General features: G+C 41.8%; 1 long non-coding RNA gene across 1 annotated transcript; it reads left to right on the forward strand.

The window, feature by feature from the left end:
• Positions 1 to 1807: 1807 nt before the first annotated feature.
• On the forward strand, positions 1808 to 16951 carry LOC118369250 (uncharacterized). Its single transcript, XR_004822530.2, has 3 exons — positions 1808 to 1883; positions 14853 to 15064; positions 16164 to 16951. It is a non-coding gene; the product is annotated as an uncharacterized LOC118369250 (long non-coding RNA).
• Positions 16952 to 17495: the final 544 nt, after the last annotated feature.

Below are 17495 nucleotides of genomic sequence, written 5' to 3' on the forward strand. Positions count from 1 at the left end.
ATCTTAGTTTCCACTGAATTCTATGCAGTTCAAAACTCTTGAATTCCTTCAGAGTATAATTAAAGAGGGGGAGACATGGAGTACTAGAGTTACTCACAGAGTGAGAGGTGGATGACATCTGCAGAGAGGAGGGGCAGAGTAGACGGAGAACAGAAGGGAAAAGGGGAAAGTGGAGAAGGACGAAAAGGGAGAGGAGGGAGAGAGAGGAGGGAGGGAGAGGAGGGAGAGAGAGGAGGGAGGGAGAGGAGGGAGAGAGAGAGAGGGGAGAGAGAGGGAGGAGGGAGAGAGGGAGGAGGGAGAGAGGAGGGAGAGAGAGGAGGGAGGGAGAGGAGGGAGAGAGAGAGAGGAGGGAGAGAGGGAGGAGGGAGGGAGAGGAGGGAGAGAGAGGAGGGCGAGAGGGAGGAGGGGCAGAGTAGACGGAGAACAGAAGGGAAAAGGGGAAAGTGGAGAAGGACGAAAAGGGAGAGGAGGGAGAGAGAGGAGGGGAGAGAGAGGAGGGAGGGAGAGGAGGGAGAGAGAGGAGGGAGGGAGAGGAGGGAGAGAGAGAGAGGAGAGAGAGAGGGAGGAGGGAGAGAGGGAGGAGGGAGAGAGGAGGGAGAGAGAGGAGGGAGGGAGAGGAGGGAGAGAGAGAGAGGAGGGAGAGAGGGAGGAGGGAGGGAGAGGAGGGAGAGAGAGGAGGGCGAGAGGGAGGAGGGGCAGAGTAGACGGAGAACAGAAGGGAAAAGGGGAAAGTGGAGAAGGACGAAAAGGGAGAGGAGGGAGAGAGGAGGGAGAGAGGGAGGAGGGAGAGAGAGGAGGGTGAAAGAGAGGAGGGAGAGAGAGGAGGGAGAGAGAGGAGGGAGAGAGGGAGGAGGGAGAGAGGAGGGAGAGAGAGAGGAGGGGCAGAGTAGACGAAGAACAGAAGGGAAAAGGGGAAAGTGGAGAAGGACGAAAAGGGAGTGGAGGGAGAGAGGAGGGAGAGAGGGAGGAGGGAGAGAGGAGGGCGAAAGAGAGGAGGGAGAGAGAGGAGGGAGAGAGGGAGGAGGGAGAGAGGAGGGCGAAAGAGAGGAGGGAGAGAGAGGAGGGAGAGAGAGGGGAGGGAGGGAGAGGATGAGAGGAGGGAGGGAGAGAAGGGTGACCGTGAGAGGAGAAGGGAGAGAGAGAGGAGACTGTATAGTGACAGATTCATTACTGCCCTTTGACAGCAAGTGCAGTTCCTCTCTCACCGTCTAGGCGCAGCAGCTGAATAATGAATCTGGTTCCAGGAAACGCTTCAGAAAGATTCAGTAACATTACATTCATTAGACTGACCCAGCGACAACCACCACCTCAGAGAGAGAATGAAAGAGAGAGTAAGAGAGAGAGAGAGAGATGAGAAATTACAAGTTAGATAGTATATTAATACATTTTGATTGGTGAATAGATTCATGTATTTCTTTCCTCTCATGTAGGTTATTAGACAACACATTATCTTTTACGATGACAACCTGTCATCCATAGTTAATATATTTACGCTACGACATGTATAGGATATCTAGCCCTGTTGACACTGTTGCAGTCTTAGTCCATGTCTCTCTTGGTCTCTAACATATCTGCCAAAATGTTCTAATTGTATGCCATTCATTAGAATCTAGCCTATCAGGCTCATTTGATCCCTCAGCTACTTTAAAGCTCTCAATTTACCTGCCCTTCTAAAGGCCTACTATGGGGGGGCACCTGTTGCCGTGGCAACCCCTGCAGGGCTGGCGAATGGATCTGAAGGTTTAAGCGAAGCTATTTAACCATACACACAAACACACACGCACACACATACACTTACACAGTTCTGTAGACCGCCAGAGAAATCAAGTCTTAAGCTGTATAGCCGACCCAAAACTAACCCTCTACTGTCAAATGGTATAAAGGTAGGCTACACATTTATCAGTAACATAGAGGTCCTTTCTTGTTGTTTTTATGTTGGGGAGATATTTATTTATACGCAGATACTGTAGCCATAGTGATAAGACACCTCTATCTGGTCATGGCCATGATTACAGTACGGAAATGCAAATTAGATCCAATTTAATAAATCATATAGTAAATAGATGATTTGTTTAGCAGTTATGAAAGAGATATGGACATTTGCCATGTTGTATATCACACAATACAATTGAATTAAATGAAAACAACATGACTACAAAACATTAAACTGGCCTTGTGCATTGATCAAATTGAGATGTATAATATGTTGCATATCTAGAACCACTTATTCAGATAAAAGCCTTAGATGTCATTGATAGAAATCTCATACATGTAAGTACTCAGGAATGAAGAGCCCGCATAGGTCTCTTTTTCTGTTAACTTCAAAAAGCAAGATGTCAAAATAGATCTCCCTCAACCAACATTGTATAAAAATATGCATTTAAGAGTGCTCAGTGTTATATGGATTTATGGCACTTAGTATTGTGTCCTAGTATGAAAACCATACACAGTGAAATACACAGTGAATCATAAAACAGTCATTGTAAGTAATGGTGCAATTTTACAGAACATTCGTATAGAAATGTATTTATTGCGCAGAACAGGCTTGATAATTCCTGATGTGAATAACATACAGTTGATTTCCAACTGCAACCTTCTAAACATTGTACCCTGCTGGGCAAAGCCCCAGATCCATTCCTCAATGACAAATCAACTCTCACATCTTTGGCTCTGCTATCCCGTGTATGAAGAGGGCTCTCTAGTGGTATACTCAAGAACTTGCACAATGTACATCCCACACATTGAAAGGTTCTTGATGTGCATCAATTCCGTCTGCAAATCAAATCAGCCCCTATGGATGTACGTATGACAATGTTACTTTCTAAATTGAAGAATCTGCTCAGTTGTAGCAATCCAGCCAACTATCCACAGTGATATTGCTTCACAAGGGAGTGAACAAGCCCTTAAGCAAGTCAAATTCGTAAGGTAAAGCACAGAATCACAGCACGAATGACGCTGCACTTTCTAAAGACCTTAAAGCTGTGCCAGCTAAAGTCAGTGCACAATGCCTAATTAAACTTAGCCTCACAGGAATTGCAAGCAATTAATTAAAACATAAAACGGGGGGGGGGGGAGTGGTATCTGAAACTACAAATTAGTAAGGGCCACTTAAAAATAAATCATATAAAAGCTACTGCTAGGGGTGTATAGCCGAGACCACCCATCCTTCTAGCCCCCATCGCACTAGTTACTGCATGGATCATTGACTTAATCACAATCTGAGCTCCACAGGCATCATTTATGTGTTCACACCAATAGCCTAATGCAGGATTAATGCAAAACTCATAGTCTACTGTATGGCTCTGGTGGCCCAGTGGTCATACAGTATGGGGTGACAGTGACCCAGTGTCATATAGGGTGTCCCTAGCTCAGTGGTCATATGGGGTGTACCTAGCCCTGTGGTCATATGGGTTGTCCCTAGCCCAGTGGTCATATGGGTTGTCCCTAGTCCAGTGGACATATGGGGTATCCCTAGCCCAGTGGTCATATGGGTTGTCCCTAGTCCAGTGGACATATGGGGTGTCCCTAGCCCAGTGGACATATGGGTTGTCCCTAGCCCAGTGGTCATATGGGTTGTCCCTAGTCCAGTGGACATATGGGGTGTCCCTAGCCCAGTGGTCATATGGGGTGTCCCTAGCCCAGTGGTCAGATGGGCTGTCCCTAGCCCGGTGGTCATATGGGGTGTCCCAAGCCCAGAGGTCAGAGGGCGACACTGACACAGGGGTGTTTGAGGCAGACTGGGAGGATGCCTTTGTTGATCTGGTGGAACTCCCCCAGCTGCAGAAGGTCAACGAAGAGGGTGAGGCCATTGTCCATGGTGTAGTACTTCCTACCACCCTCCTCACACTACACAGAGAAACAAGTTTGAAATGAGCCATGGATTACAACATTCGCATTGAGCTAAAGGGTAGAGCTGTCGCTTTCAAGGAGCGGGACTCTAACCCGGAAGCTTACAAGAAATCCAAATATTCACCCCGACGAACCATCAAACAGGCAAAGCGTCAATACAGGACTAAGATCGAATCATACTACACCGGCTCCGACGCTCGTCGGATGTGGCAGGGCTTGCAAACTATTACAGACTACAAAGGGAAGCACAGCCGAGAGCTGCCCAGGGACACAAGCCTACCAGACGAGCTAAATAACTTCTATGCTCGCTTCGAGGAAAGTAACACTGGGACATGGATGAGAGCATCAGCTGTTCCGGATGCCGATGTGAGTAAGACCTTTAAACAGGTCAACATTCACAAGGCAAGTGTCTTCACTGACATTTTCAATTTCTCCCTGTCTGAGTCTGTAATACCAACATGTTTCATGCAGACCACCATAGTCCCTGTGCCCAAGAACACTAAGGTAACCTGCCTAAATGACTACAGGCCCGTAGCACTCACGTCTGTAGCCATGAAATGCTTTGAAAGGCTGGTCATGGGTCACATCAACATCATTATCCCAGAAACTCTAGACCCACTCAAATTTGCATATTGCACCAACAGATCCACAGATGATGCAATCTCTATTGCACTCCACACTGCCCTTTCACACCTGGACAAAAGGAACACCTATTTGAGAATGCTATCATTGACTTCAGCTCAGCGTTCAACACCATAGAGCCCTCAAAGCTCATCACTAAGCTAAGGATCCTGGGACTAAACACCTCACTCTGCAACTGGATCCTGGACTTCCTGACGGGCCGCCCCCAAGTGGTAAGGGTAGGTAACAACACATCCGCCATGCTGATCCTCAACACGGGGGCCCCTCAGGGGTGCGTGCTCAGTCCCCTCCTGTACTCCCTGATCACTTATGCTTGCACGGCCAGGCACGACTCCAACACCATCATCAAGTTTGCTGATGACACAACAGTGGTAGGACTGATCACTTACGATGGTGAGGTAGCATATGTTTTAATATAGAGAGGAGGTCAGAGACCTGGCAGTGTGGTGCCAGGACAACAACCTCTCTGTAGACGTCAGCAAGACAAAGGAGCTGATTGTGGACTACAGGAAACGAAAGGGCGAGCACAACCCATCCACATCGATGGGGCTGTAGTGGAGCGGGTCGAGAGTATCAAGGTCCTTAGCGTCTACATCACAAAGGAATTAACATGGTCCACACACACCCACACAGTTGAAAAGAGTTGTAAAGAGGGTGCGACACCGTCTCTTCCCCTTCAGGAGGCTGAAAAGATTTAGCATGGGCCCTCAGACCCTCAAAATGTTCTACAGCTGCATCGTTGACAGCATCTTGACTGGCTGCATCACCGCTTGGTATGGCAACTGCAAGGCACGCGACCACAAGGCGCTACAGAGCGGGGGGTGAGTATGGCCCAGTACATCACTGGGGCAGAGCTCCCTGCCATCCAGGACCTCTATACAAGGTGGTGTCAGAGGAAGGCCCAAACAATTGTCCGAGATTCCAGCCACCCAAGCCATAGACTGTTCTCTCTGCTCCCGCACGGTAAGTGGTACCAGTGCACCAAGCCTGGAACCAAAAGGACCCTGAATAGCTTCTACCCCCAAGCCATAACACTGCTAAATATATTATCAACTGGCTACGCGGACTACCTGCCTTGACCCTCTTGCACTGACTCTATGAACACACACTGGCCTCAACCCACTCAGGCACACATACTTGCACACCGACACACACACAACACACAGCACAGAGCACACATGCATACTGACGCTACGCACACTTACTCACTCACACACACTTTCACCATCACCACATATGATGCTGATACGGTCTATTATCTATCCTGTTATCGAGTCACTTTACCCATACTTATATATACATAGACTTGGTACGGGTACTTCCTGTATACAGCCATGTTATTACCTCGTTCCCCTGCACATCGACTTGGTACTGATACTTCCTGTATATAGTCATGTTATTACCTCGTTCCCTGCACATCGACTTGGTACTGATACTTCCTGTATATAGTCATGTTATTACCTCGTTCCCTGCACATCGACTTGGTACTGATACTTCCTGTATATAGTCATGTTATTACCTCGTTCCCTGCACATCGACTTGGTACTGATACTTCCTGTATATAGTCATGTTATTACCTCGTTCCCCTGCACATCGACTTGGTACTGATACTTCCTGTATATAGTCATATTATTACTCTGTACCCCTGCACATCGACTTGGTACTGATACTTCCTGTATATAGTCATGTTATTACCTCATTCCCTGCACATCGACTTGGTACTGATACTTCCTGTATATAGTCATGTTATTACCTCGTTCCCCTGCACATCAACTTGGTACTAATACTCCCTATATATAGCTATGTTATTACTCCGTACCCCTGCACATCAACTTGGTACTGATACTCCCTGTATATAGTAATATTATTACTCTGTACCCCTGCACATCAACTTGGTACTGATACTCCCTATATATAGCTATGTTATTACTCCGTACCCCTGCACATCAACTTGGTACTGATACTCCCTGTATATAGCTATGTTATTACTCCGTACCCCTGCACGTAAACCTGGTACTGATACTTCCTGTATATAGCTATGTTATTACTCCGTACCCCTGCACATCAACTTGGTACTGATACTTCCTGTATATAGTCATGTTATTACCTCGTTCCCCTTCACATCAACTTGGTACTGATACTTCCTGTATATAGCTATGTTATTACCTCGTTCCCCTGCACATCAACTTGGTACTGATACTTCCTGTATATAGTCATGTTATTACCTCGTTCCCCTTCACATCAACTTGGTACTGATACTTTGTGTATATAGCTATGTTATTACTCCGTACCCTGCACAGCAACTTGGTACTGATACTCCCTGTATATAGTCATGTTATTACCTCGTTCCCCTGCACATTAACTTGGTACTGATACTTCGTGTATATAGCCATGTTATTACCTCGTTCCCCTGCACATCAACTTGGTACTGATACTTTGTGTATATAGCTATGTTATTACTCCGTACCCTGCACATCAACTTGGTACTGATACTCCCTGTATATAGTCATGTTATTACCTCGTTCCCCTGCACATTAACTTGGTACTGATACTTCGTGTATATAGCCATGTTATTACCTCGTTCCCCTGCACATCAACTTGGTACTTATACTCCCTGTATATAGTCATGTTATTACTCCATACCCCTTGCACATCAACTTGGTACTGATACTCCCTATATATAGCTATGTTATTACTCTGTACCCCTGCACATCAACTTGGTACTGATACTCCCTGTATATAGCTATGTTATTACTCTGTACCCCTGCACATCAACTTGGTACTGATACTCCCTGTATATAGCTATGTTATTACTCCGTACCCCTGCACATCAACTTGGTACTGATACTCCCTATATATAGCTATGTTATTACTCCGTACCCCTGCACATCAACTTGGTACTGATACTCCCTGTATATAGCTATGTTATTACTCTGTACCCCTGCACATCAACTTGGTACTGATACTCCCTATATATAGCTATGTTATTACTCTGTACCCCTGCACATCGACTTGGTACTGATACTCCCTGTATATAGTCATGTTATTCCCCCCCATCAATTCTTACTGATCATAAAGCTATATTCTTATCTTTAGATATTAATGGATCTGAAGTTAAGAAACCGAATCGAAGTTATTGGAAACTCAATAGTAGACTGTTGTAAGATGATAATTTCAAGATGAATGCCAAATATATTATACAAGAGAATTTGAGGAAAGCCCAACTATTTAAATCTTATGGGAAATATTGGGAATTCATGAAGTATGAAATAAGACGAACGGCCATGAAGAGAGGTAAAGAAATTGCTGAACTTAAAATATTGAGGGAAGATAAACTTGTTCAGGAAATCCTTTCCCTTATCTCTATGGAGGACCTTGATAAAGAAGAAAAGGGTCGGTTATTTAGAAATAGCTTAATATAGATGGCAAAGAAAATGAAAACCACAAAGATATTTCAAAATATGTTTCAGAATTCTATGGTAATCTTTACATCAGTAATGTCTGTCCTACTAGTGACATATCTGCGTTTCTTCACTCTGTCAAAGACTATGCAAAATTCATAGATGAAGACTTCCAAAAGTCTTGTGATGAATGTAATTTATATTAATTAAATAAAATGTATTGGACTTGATAGACTACAATGAGCACATTATGGAGATAGATAGATTTATTTTATTTGTAGACTTCTACAAGGCTTTTGATAGAGTATTTTTGACACTCTTTCATTTTTTGGTTTTGGACAATATTTTCAAAGTGTAATTAAGACACTTTCCAATAATAGTAACAGCTCTGTTAAATTATCCCATGGAACTTCAGAGAGATTTGACATTAGATGGCGAATTAAACAAGCAAGTTATGGCCTTCTTCGGGATCGGTGTCCCTTCCATGGTGCGGTTGAACTAACGTAGGCTAATACGATTAGCATGAGGTTGAACTAACGTAGGCTAATGTGATTAGCATGAGGTTGAACTAACGTAGGCTAATGCGATTAGCATGAGGTTGAACTAACGTAGGCTAATGCGATTAGCATGAGGTTGAACTAACGTAGGCTAATGCGATTAGCATGAGGTTGAACTAACGTAGGCTAATGCGATTAACATGAGGTTGAACTAACGTAGGCTAATGCGATTAGCATGAGGTTGAACTAACGTAGGCTAATGCGATTAGCATGAGGTTGTAAGTCACGAGAACATTTACCAGGACATTGACATATCTGATATTGTCAGAAAGCTTAAATGATTGTTAATCTAACTGCACTGTCCAATTTACAGTAGCTATTACAGTGAAAGAATACCATGATATTGTTTGAGGAGAGTGCACAATTTTGAACATGAAAAGATATTAATAAACAAATTAGGCACATTTGGGCAGTCTTGATACAAAATCTTGAACAGAAATCCAATGGATCATTGGATCAGTCCAACACTTTGAAAATACACTAGTGGCCAAAATCTAAATTGCATCTGGGCTGGAATAATACATTATAGCCTTTCTCCTGCATTTCAGATGATAAATAATACAAAATAACGGTTGTTTTTTCTTTGTATTATCTTTTACCAGATCTAATGTGTTATATTCTCCTACATTCCTTTCACATTTCCACAAACTTCAAAGTGTTTCCTTTCAAATGTAACCAAGAATATGCATATCCTTGCTTCAGGGCCTGAGCTACAGGCAGTTCGATTTGTATTTTGTGGCTGTGACTCAGAAACTCTTGACCATTTATTTTGAGACTGTTCTTATGTCAGAAGATTTTGGAGTGAGTTAGAAGATTGTATTTGAAAAGAAACGACTGTTAATGTTCATTTGAGAGACTCTGATATGTTTTATTTTGATCCAAATGATATGGACCCCGATTAAACTTTCATTGTTCATTTGTTTATCTTTCATGGAAGATTCTTTATCCATAAAAGGAAGTGGGAAAAGAACAAACCCCTCTGTACATTATTTAAGATAGAATTGAAATTTGATCAGAAAAGTTATCAGTAAATGTAAAAGCAAAAAAGCAATATGCACCATAAAACTTTTTGACCAATTGAAAATGGATCTCGATATGTAATACTGTTAGGTTTATGTACTCTTGTTTGTATATTTCTGTTTTGGTATTTGTTTTTTTCATAATAACAATAATCAAAACAATTATATTAAAAAAATCAATAATAAAAAATATTAACATCAGTTTGGATATTTGATTAACTGCGCCCATCCTAAGACAAGGCTATCCGTCGATGGGGCATATCGACACAATATACTATAAACATCTACATACCATTGATTTGCTATGAAAAGCCTAGAACTAAATCAATGTGCATTAAATTGCTTGTCAATTACTTTCAATGGGACTTTCTGTTCTGGATGCTCTATTTTTATTGTAGTCATTTAGCAAAATGCTCTTATCAAGAGCGACTTACAGGAACAATTAGGGTAAAGTGACTTGCTCAAGAGCACATCGACAGATCTTTCACCTCGTTGGCTAGGGGATTCTAACCGGCTTTCAGTTACTGGTCCAACGCTCAGCTACCCACAGTGGTAATTGTTTATTCTAATCTAGAGTGAAACCTAGAATACACTGTAAAGGAGAAGCTATACCAGGGCAGTAGGCCGTTTCCCTGGATAAGCTCTGCTGAGGTCATTCCCTTGGTGTCATCAGCACTGTCTGAGATCATGTGCTCGGTTTTAACAGGAAGAGGAAGCTACAGTGAATCAACAGCTGTAAACCAAAAGGTTATTTAGATAACACAAGGCCTCTATAGGGCCTATATGGAGGGTTTCAAGGGGTTGAGGGCAAGCCATCAGGAAAATAAAAGCATTTTGTTTTAAACTGACAAATGTTTATTTTGCTTACTGTATGTACATGCAAAGACATGTGTGAATCAACCTGCCTACCATGCCAATAAACAGAGAAACAGATCAGAAAATACGATGTGATTGTATGTGCATGCGTTTGTGGGTGGGTGTATGTTAGGCTTGGGAGTTATACAGTATATTGGGTTATTTGGAAATAGCCACGGGATTGTTTTTGAAGACATTTGAATATTTGTAGCTACTTTTGAAGTAAATACTGCACCTACAGTCAACTTGTGCAATACCTCAACAGATAAAGAAGATTACATTCTTCATTTTATCTGCCACATCCTTTTTTTATGATGAAGCTTACCGGTACTGCCCAGTCATGTGGTGTTTGTTTACAAGCACACAATGACAAGAGACAGGAGCCTTGTGAGTCACTCACTGTTGTGCGGTGTCTTTTGGGGGTCAGTCAGCCCGCACCTCCAACACCACCTAGTGGTCCTCCAGAACTCACTCTTGGGGAAAAAACACAGAGAAATACTTCACACAGTGTAGGATAGGGGTGGCCATCCCTTTTCCTGGAAAGCTACTGGCTATGCAGGCTTTCTCAAGCACAGTGAGTCTGACAGCAACTCCTTATGAGTCTGAGGCTGTCCTTATATGGACACCATAATCCAATTTCGTCTCATCTCATCTAGACTTTTTTATGACTGGCATCTGCTGGGCAATGTTTGGACAGTGTGTGTGCGTAATAGACAGTGGGGGTGTGTGTGTGTGTGTGTGCGCATGCATGCGTGCGTGTATGTGTATGTGCATGTATGCGTGCTAACGTGCACCTTGGCATCTGTGTGTGTTTGGTTTGGAGTGTGTGTGACGTGTGTGTGTTCATACCCAAGCCCAGGGCTAGATGCTGCTCGATCAGAGCCCAGTCCTCCTGTTCACTGCAGTGGGCCGTCTGCACCAACATATGGCACACACCCCAGGCGGTGTCCCTGGGTGACACCCAGAGGGAATGACTGTGACCGTACTCACCAAACACCTTGATCAGCTAGACAGAGAACTAGATGGGGAGAGATATTACATTGAGTAGCAGAGTACATTACTACATTGAGTAGCAGAGTACATTACTCCATTGAGTAGCAGAGTGCATTACTACATTGAGTAGCAGAGAAATTACTACATTGAGTAGCAGAGTGCATTAGTACATTGAGTAGCAGAGTGCATTAGTACATTGAGTAGCAGAGTACATTACTAGATTGAGTAGCAGAGATATTACTACATTGAGTAGCAGAGTGCATTAGTACATTGAGTAGCATAGTACATTACTAGATTGAGTAGCAGAGTACATTACTACATTGAGTAGCAGAGTACATTACTACATTGAGTAGCAGAGTACATTACTAAATTGAGTAGCAGAGTACCTTACTACATTGAGTAGCAGAGTACATTACTACATTGAGTAGCAGAGTACATTACTACATTGAGTAGCAGAGTACCTTACTACTTTGAGTAGCAGAGTACCTTACTACATTGAGTATAAGAGTACCTTACTACGTTGAGTAGCAGAGTGCATTAGTACATTGAGTAGCAGAGTACCTTACTACATTGAGTAGCAGAGTACATTAGTGCATTGAGTAGCAGAGAAATTAGTACATTGAGTAGCAGTGTATATTACTACATTGAGTAGCAGAGTACATTACTACATTGAGTAGCAGAGTACATTACTAAATTGAGTAGCAGAGTACCTTACTACATTGGGTAGCAGAGTACCTCACTATGTTGAGTAGCAGAGTACACTACTACATTGAGTAGCATAGTACATTACTACTTTGAGTAGCAGAGTACCTTACTACATTGAGTATAAGAGTACCTTATTACGTTGAGTAGCAGAGTGCATTAGTACATTGAGTGGCAGTGTATATTACTACATTGAGTAGCAGAGTACATTACTACATTGAGTAGCAGAGTACCTTACTACATTGAGTATAAGAGTACCTTATTACGTTGAGTAGCAGAGTGCATTAGTACATTGAGTAGCAGTGTATATTACTACATTGAGTAGCAGAGTACCTTACTACATTGAGTAGCAGAGTGCATTACTACATTGAGTAGCAGAGAAATTACTACATTGAGTAGCAGAGTGCATTAGTACATTGAGTAGCAGAGTGCATTAGTACATTGAGTAGCAGAGTACATTACTAGATTGAGTAGCAGAGTACCTTACTATATTGAGTAGCAGAGTACCTTACTACATTGAGTAGCAGAGTACATTACTACATTGAGTAGCAGAGAATATTACTAGATTGAGTAGCAGAGTACCTTACTATATTGAGTAGCAGAGTACCTCACTATGTTGAGTAGCAGAGTACATTACTACATTGAGTAGCATAGTACATTACTACTTTGAGTAGCAGAGTACCTTACTACATTGAGTATAAGAGTACCTTACTACGTTGAGTAGCAGAGTACATTACTACATTGAGTAGCAGAGTACCTTACTATATTGAGTAGCAGAGTACATTAGTGCATTGAGTAGCAGAGTACATTACTACATTGAGAAGCAGAGTACATTACTACATTGAGTAGCAGAGTACCTTACTATATTGAGTAGCAGAGTGCATTAGTACATTGAGTAGCAGGGTAGATTATTACATTGAGTAGCATAGTACATTACTACTTTGAGTAGCAGAGTACCTTACTACATTGAGTATAAGTGTACCTTACTACGTTGAGTAGCATTGGGCATTAGTACATTGAGTAGCAGTGTATATTACTACATTGAGTAGCAGAGTACATTACTACATTGAGTAGCAGAGTACCTTACTATATTGAGTAGTAGAGTGCATTAGTACATTGAGTAGCAGAGTACATTACTACATTGAGTAGCAAAGTAGATTACTACACTGAGTAACAAAGTACCTTACTATATTGAGTAGCAGAGTACCTTACTACATTGAGTAGCAGAGTGCATTAGTACATTGAGTAGCAAAGTACATTACTACATTGAGTAGCAAAGTAGATTACTACACTGAGTAGCAGAGTACATTACTATATTGAGTAGCAGAGTACCTTACTACATTGAGTAGCAGAGTACATTACTACATTGAGTATCAAAGTAGATTACTACACTGAGTAGCGGAGTACCTTACTACATTGAGTAGCAGAGTACATTACTATGTTGAGTAGCAGAGGGCATTAGTACATTGAGTAGCAGAGTATATTACAACATTGAGTAGCATAGTACATTACTAGATTGAGTAGCAGAGTACATTACTACATTGAGTAGCATAGTACATTACTAGATTGAGTAGCAGAGTACCTTACTACATTGAGTAGCAGAGTGCATTAGTACATTGAGTAGCAGAGTACATTACTACATTGAGTAGCAAAGTAGATTACTACACTGAGTAGCAGAGTACCTTACTACATTGAGTAGCAGAGTACCTCACTATGTTGAGTAGCAGAGTACATTACTACATTGAGTAGCAGAGTGCATTACTACATTGAGTAGCAGAGAATATTACTACATTGAGAAGCAGAGTACATTACTACATTGAGTAGCAGAGAACCTTACTATTTTGAGTAGCAGAGTAGATTACTACATTCAGCAGCAGAGTAGATTACTAAATTGAGTAGCACAGTACATGACTACATTTAGTAGCAGCGTAGATTACTACATTGAGAAGCAGAGTACCTTTATACATTGAGTAGCAGAGTACATTACTACATTGAGTAGTTGAGTACCTTACTACATTGAGTAGCAGAGTGCATTAGTACATTGAGTAGCACAGTACATTACTACATTGAGTAGCAGAGTACATTACTACATTGAGTATCAGAGTACCTTACTATATTAAGTAGCAGAGTACCTTACTACATTGAGTATAAGAGTACATTACTACATTGAGTAGCAGGGTAGATTATTACATTGAGTAGCAGAGTATATTACTAGCTTGAAATATACTTATTGTTACCATACCAGAGCTTATTGATTACTTTATATGAGTAGTAATGTAGTAAGGTACTCCAATTTGTAAGTCGCTCTGGATAAGAGCGTCTGCTAAATGACTTAAATGTAAATGTAAATGATATGCATAAGAAATGTATATGTTAGGGGTCAAGGAAGGGTCAAGAGAAACTTGGTGTGTGTAAAGTTACTGAGTGATATATAAAGTTACTGAGTGAGTAAAGGGAAAGCACAGAAAGTTGACATTCTGTTCAAATATATTATTGTTGAATATGAATGTTCCTGAGGAGGAAGGCAAAGGGCAACAGTCTAATTTCAATTCTTGATAAGGCAGGCCAGTTGGTGCGGAACAAGGACCATGAGGGATGTAGAACTCAACTCGAGACAAGGTCAACAGTTGACGAGAGAAGATACTGCCAGGGTGAGAGCCTGGGTATCTGCTGCCAAGAGTCAGTTAACAGATTTAGTGACAGACAAAATAATACTTTATTTATCTCCCTTGACACTTTACCCTCCCCTTGATCTTATCTGGTTCACTCTCTCTTTCCCCCTTTTAGTCACAATATCTCTACCTTCCTCTGTCCTTACACCTACCTCCTTCCAGACAGGTCTGATGGGACTGGAACATGGCCTAGCCTGGGCTCCCAAGGCCGAAGAGGAGATCCAGGTTCAGGCTAAATTGAGGCCGATTGATGACTTGTGACACCCCCGACACACTGTCTCAGCCTATCTCCTCAGCCTACTCCAAAACCTGATAGAAAACGTCAACTGTTAATCAGCAAACACACTCGTTCCGTAGGGACAACAACAGGCCAGGTAATGGATAAATGCTTGGAGCCTCGTGGGGGAAGTCTGCAAATTCTTTCAGAGCAATGTATCAATATCCGCTAAATTCACCCGGTCAGCAAAAATAGTTCAGTGAAAGGTTGAAAATAAATTCCCTGATGTTTGCAGTAGGCAAAGGGCAATCTAAACAGACAATATGTATGGAGATCAAAGGTCATTTCTGTGCTGTTTTCAAAAACTAGAGCAGAGTGGAGCGAGGTGCATAGCTGCAGGAAGTAGTGGTGCTGAGGGTGCTGCAGCACCTGATGAAAATGTTGAATAATATATATATATAGTGCAGTACCAGTCAAAGTTTGGACACACCTACTCATTCACTTTATTTTTTACTATTTTCTACATTGTAGAATAATAGTGAAGACAAACTATGATATAACACACATGAAATCATGTAGTAACCCAAAAAGTCTTTGCACACTTTTAGCATGATCTCAACCTGCTTCACACAGAATGCTTTTCCAACAGATACACATAGGAAATATTGTCCATACAATGGCTCTTTGTATCCACTTAATGGGAACCCTACAACTCTGCCTCCTTGTCTAGTCTGCCTGCCTGATCCAGGCAATTTGTCCCTTTCGAAATGCTTGCAGCCTGCCAGCATTCTTCTGATCCTCGCAAGCCCTATGTCCTGCATAGCAACGCTAAGCAAAGGATATAGCTTGTCAATTTGTTGGAACATAATGCAGTACTATGAATGAGAGAGCCCTTTTATGAACAATTCCACATTTCCGGGGGTATTTGTTGTACCAGAATTGTGGTTGAGGATTCCATGGAGTTGGTAGCAGGTGTGATGTTTCCATTCTCAGCGGTTGGTTCTGTGACCGATACTGTGTCATGACACCGAAACCAAACAAGAGAGTGTTAGGACATCAATAATACATGTTGTGAAATGTGCCATGTACTATGGAAATACTTGTTTCCTTATTTTTTTAGGCACATGGCCCATTGGCTGTATCACTGACGTAAAAATCTATTTTTAGTCACACATCTGACTGAACTCCTCATGCATTTAAAATACTGCATGTGATTACTAAGATTATTTCTTTCCTTCATCATTTTTCTGAGCCAGATCATTTAATGGAGGACCAAGGGCAATGGCCGGAGGTCTTCGAGGGCTTTGACAGACAAGAGAACTCTGGTGGGGAGGATGATCTGCTGGGTAGCTCCACACTCACCTTGGCTCCTCTTGTGGCCAGCCCCTACTCCCCCTGCCATTCGCCACTCCCAGCCCCCCCATCATCCACAGAAGCAGGTAGCTGACATGACTTACACAAAGGCCGTGACTCAATAGCAATTGACACACGTTTTACACTTGCCACCGGCTCAGCAGTCACTGAGTCATGTTCTGATATTGAGTCATGTCACATGTTGTTTTTGTAACCTTCATAAATAGACTTTATCCTAAAAAGAGAAACTATTTTAATGGAAATGTATTGTGTAATTTATTGGTTATATTGTGTGAGAGAAAAAAAACAACGTTTTCTTTTGATATTTTGAAACATTGTATCCAGGCCTCATTTGCAACGCACTTGTTCCATTTTCTGTTATTTTGTTTAGCAACATTTTCCAGAATGAAAAGCTGGAACTGTCCTCCTTTGTTGCTCTATGCCCAATCCCTTTCCAGAGACGTGCAGCTCCTCTCAATCCCCAATCGGCCCTCTTTCACCTCTACAAAGTGACACAAGTTTAAATTCAAGGGCTCAATTCAGTCAAGCCTTCATGATATTGTTATTATAATATGATTGGCTGTGCAGTCTTCGGGGATATTGTTCTGAATTCATTTGATTGGGTGTCATATTGATATCAATAGCTAAATGACCATCCAATTTGGAAAGACTTTCATGCAAATGTTATATAATCTGCTAAATAAATTAAATTGTGTTTCCATCATACTGACTTCGTTGCTGATAAAAGGCTGTCCGTGATTACGTTTGGCACAAACAATTTTGTGGTTTTGTTTTCATGTGTCGAATAAAAACAACTTTTGCGATAAATGGCAAATTTGCCCAATCAGATTTTCGCGGCTGGTCTCTAGACAACATTTATCTGATAAAGTGGACACTGGTCAAGTGTGGTTATGAAATTAGATGGGAGAGGCGCAATATCATTTTTATTTGTTAATTGGCAGTTAAGCACGGATCATCATGTCCCTAGCATACAAATTAAGACCCTCGGTTTTATTGGAAAACCGTGCACTTTCGAGACTGCGTAGCCAAAACCGTGCATGCTTTTCCAAGTCGCATAGCATTGTGTGACTGCAAAATTACCTCGAAATGGTTATTATATATATATATATATATATATATATATATATATATATATATATATATATATATATATATAGGGGTTCATTTGATTGGCAGAGGCCCATGAGTATGCTTGTGTGTATTTAATGCTAGGC

The sequence above is a fragment of the Oncorhynchus keta genome, chromosome 3 (assembly GCF_023373465.1).
Source record: "Oncorhynchus keta strain PuntledgeMale-10-30-2019 chromosome 3, Oket_V2, whole genome shotgun sequence".
Lineage (NCBI taxonomy): Eukaryota > Metazoa > Chordata > Actinopteri > Salmoniformes > Salmonidae > Oncorhynchus > Oncorhynchus keta.